The sequence below is a fragment of the Echinops telfairi genome, unplaced genomic scaffold (genome assembly GCF_000313985.2).
Source record: "Echinops telfairi isolate 266 unplaced genomic scaffold, ASM31398v2 ScPeMD7_7467;HRSCAF=8505_1, whole genome shotgun sequence".
In the NCBI taxonomy this organism is placed as follows: Eukaryota; Metazoa; Chordata; class Mammalia; order Afrosoricida; family Tenrecidae; genus Echinops; species Echinops telfairi.
In genome coordinates, this window is record NW_022111368.1 from 25,660,961 (window position 1) to 25,665,329 (window position 4,369).

Consider the following 4,369-nt stretch of genomic DNA (forward strand, 5'->3'; position numbering starts at 1 on the left):
TTGCTTTATTGTCCTTCATATCTAGTTCTTAGGAATTCACTTCGGATTTTGTGTTTTTGACTGAAGCTGTAGTTGGTAGAGGTGAACAAAGGGGAATGTTTGTTACTATGTACTTTTAGGATTGTCATTCTAGACTTGACTTTAAAAAAAATTTTTATGAACTGAGTGAAGGGTCATTCGTTGAGGTTCAGATGTATTCCTTTTTTTTTTGATGAATTTGTCTTGACAACCAAAGCTATATCTATGGAACTTGTTTTAAAATTATGTTTTCTAGATGTCTTAGGCTTAAAAATAAACTGCTGAGAATGGTGACTGATACTTGGTCTTAATGTGTAAGTCGGCTTTTGTTGTCTTAGATCTGTGGGAGATACTAAGAGTGATTATCTCAACAGCCACCTACCAGAGTAGCTTTTTTATGTTTCCCTTTGAAGTTCAGCTGGAAATATGATTGTGGTGATGAAAGGTCTTGCTGGAAGGCTGATCAGCGCCAGAAAAATCCTTGAGGATCCTGTTGAATTATGTGTCTTGTAGTAGTCAGGGAAGAAGCGATGATGTTGTATCATCTTTATAATACCCGATTTCTGCCTTTTTCCATTATGGATTTCCCCTCAAACTGTATTTGTTTCTTAAGTGGGACTTAAGTAACCCATCTATATTTTCTTTTCTTTTTTCCTTTCTGTATTATAGTATGATTTTTCTTTAATATTTACAGAAAGAGGTAGGAATTGTTGGAGACAGTGACTTTATAACATTTTGAATTCATGCAACTTGTTATCCTTACATAATAAGCTTCCTTGTATGTTAAGATAGAGTAAGGACAGTTCCATTCTGTCCTGTGGGTTTGTTATGAGTTAGACTCACTGACAAAGTGAAACAGATTGTGGTATCTTGTGTTTTTTTGAAGTAAAATAGTGTGGCAAAATAATATATAGTGTAAAATGTGCCATTTTAATCATTTATAAGTATATAGGTCAGTGACATTAGTTGCATTCACAGTGTTGTGTTACCCTCACCATCTATTACCAAAACTTTTCATCACTTTTAACAGAAAGAAAGCCACTTTTGAGTAGGAATGCACTTCTCTCCCAGGTCCTGGTAACCATCAGTACACTTTTGTCTCTGCATTTGCTTCTCTAGATAATTCACACGTGAGATTACACAATGTATGTTTGTAACTGCTTTACTACACTTGAGCATAGTGTTTTCAAGTTTATGTTCTAGCCTATATCAGAACTTCATTCCTTTTCATGGCTAAATAATATTCCAGTGTGCATTTATCACATTTTGTTTATCCATTCATCTGCTTATGGAACTTGAGGTGTTTTTTTTCTTGTTGTTATTGTTGATAATGCTATACTGAATATTGTGTACAAGTATCTACTGTAGTCCTTGTTTAAATTCTTTTTAGTGTATAGCTAATAGACTTGCTGGATCAAATGCCAATTCTGTGTTTAAATTTCTGTGGAATCATCAAGCTTTCCCACGGTGTTGCAGCGTGTTATATTATTCCCATTATTCCCAGCAGTGAACAAGGATTCCGATTTTTCAACATCTTCACTTATTATCTTCTGTTTTTGTTTTTTGATGATAGTCAAGGACTACCACATGGTTTTGATTTGCATTTCCCTAAATGATGTTGAACACCCAGCTTGATTCTTTTGCATGTGGAAATAAGGTTTTCCTAGCACTATTTGTTGAAGAGACAAAAAAGTTCTTATTTGAATGAATTTACCACTCCTATTGAACATCATTTGGCCATGGGGATTATAGGTTTGTTTTCTGTTGATCTATAGGTCACCCTATACTAGTACTGAGAGTCCCTATGTGGTGCAGTTAAGTGCTTAGCTGCTAACAGGACAGGTTAGAGGTTTGAGTCTGTGAAGAGGCACGCTGGAGAATCCCTGTTGATCTATGCTAGAAGAATCAGCTGTCGAAGACATTGGAGCACAGGTCTACTCCTGACCCTCTTTGGCTTGCAGTGAGTCAGAACCACCTGAATGGCCATGGTTTTTTGCTAGTACCACACTGTGTTGTTTGTAACAGTAGCTTTGTAGTAACTTTTGAAATCAAGAGGTGTGAGTCCTCCTACTTTGTTCTTTTTCAAGATGGTTTTGGCAATTTGAGTTTGGAAATGGATGGTTTGAAATTACATTTACATTTGAAAATTGGCTCTTTTGTACCTACAAAGAATTAAGCTGAATCTGTAGATTACTCTTGGCAGTATTGATATCTTAACAATATTAAGTCTCCTAATCCATGAACATGAGATGTATTTCATTTACATAAGTCTTCTTTAATTCCTTTTAGCAATGTTTTTTATAGTTTTCATTGTATAACACCCTTCTTGAATAAGTATTTCTAGGAAAGAATTTTTTTTGGTGTTATTGTAAATGGAATCATTTTCTTAATTTCTTTTTCTGGTTATTCACGATGTTTTGTAGAAACACAGCTGACCTGTGTTGATCTTATACCCTGCAACTTTGCCGAATTCATTTATTAGTTCTAGTAGCTTTCTTACTGAATCTTTGGTAATTTCTGTGTATAGGAGCATGCCATCTGCAAATAATTTTTAATTTTTACAATTTGGATGTCTTTTCTCGTTCTTTTAATTTGCAGTTCTCTAATATATGATAGTGAGCATCTTTTTATGTGTATAATTGCCATCTGCATGTCCTTTAGTGAGATGTCTATTCAGATCTTTGCCCATTTTGTAATTGGGTTGTTTCTTTTCTTATTGTTGAGTTTAAGGTTTCCTTGTATATTCTGAATCTAAGTCTCTTATGAGATATGTTTTGCAGATTTTTTTTTCCAGCTGTGCCTTCTCTTTTAATTCTTGTAAATCTCATGCACTTTGATCTTTTAGTCACTAGCCTAGATTACATAGTTCAAATTGTGAATTAGGTCCTTTGCTCTTTTAAATACTTTCCATCACAAGATTAAAATTTTACTGTCAATAGATTCTATTTCTTGATGGATTCCTGGCTTTTTAATTCAAGTATCCTTATCCTTTTTTCTATAGATATTGGTCATTTTTAGTATATAATTTTAATTATATTGCTGAGAATACACACAGCAAAACATACACCAATTCAACTGTTTACATAGATATAATTTATTAACATTGATTACATCTTCCCCTTCCTTTTCTGAACAGTTCCCCTATTAACACAAATTCACTGCCCTTAAGGGTTCCAGCTAACCTTCCAAGTGGGTTCTCTCATATTTATTCCATATCGGTTATTTAAAGAACTCAGTGCCCAAGGCAGACATTTTTACTAGTTGAGTTAAACTATTGTTTGGTTTTAATAAGTACAGGGATATTTTTTGCTTAAAAATTTAAAGATTATCTCAGGGCAGCAGGTTCAAGAATCCATCTATAAACATAATGGGAAGTTTCAAATCCATCAGAATTTGCAATTCTGTATTTTCACCTTTTTGATCAGGATTGTTTTATAGGGTCTTTGATAAAAATGTTCAGTAATGGTGGCAAGGCACCATCTAATTCCTATGGTCTCCTGTCGCAGGAGGTAGATGTTCCAGGTAGCAATCAGCTGCACATTCCATATCCTCCTTGTATTCCTGACTCTGCTCTTTCCTCCTTTGCTCCAGGCAATGGGACAACTAGTGTACCTTGCATGGCTGCTAATTGAAAGCTTTAAGACCACAGATACCTTACATAGAACTAGGTGATAGAGTGGAAACACTAAACATGTTCCGACTCACAGCAACCCCATGGAACAGATTACAACTGCCACTGTGGGTTTTCAAGGTGGTAACTTTATAAGAGGGAATGGTTGTTATTGTTATTAGATACTGTCCAGTTGGTTCCAACTCATAGTGACTGAAACAGAATGAAACATTGCCCAGACCTGTGCCATCCTCACAATTGTTCCTATGCCTGAGCCCGTTGTTGGAGCCATGGTGTCCATCTCATTGAAGGTCTTCCTCTTTTTTCCTGTCTCTCCACCTTACCAAGTGGATGCCCTTCTCCAAAGACTAGTCTCTCCTGACAATATGTCCAAAGTATGTAAGACCAAGTCTTTCTGTCCTTGTATTTAAGGAGCACTCTGGCCTTACTTCTTTCAAGACAGACCTGTTTTTCCTTTTAGCAATCCATGATGCATTCAGTATTCTCCAGCACCACAATTCAAATGCATCGATTCTTCTTCATTCTTCCTTATCCAGTGAGATAGTTTATGTGCCAGCCTGGCCGATAAACACAAGTGGGATTAACTGAAGGGCAGAGAGATAAATGGCTCGGTGAGCCTCGTCTTTCTTGTCTCTCGCTCTTTGATCATCGGACCAGTGTGCGGCTGCCTTGTTTGTTCTGTGCCTCAATTTACAGGCTACACTACCTGTGGGATGCCTA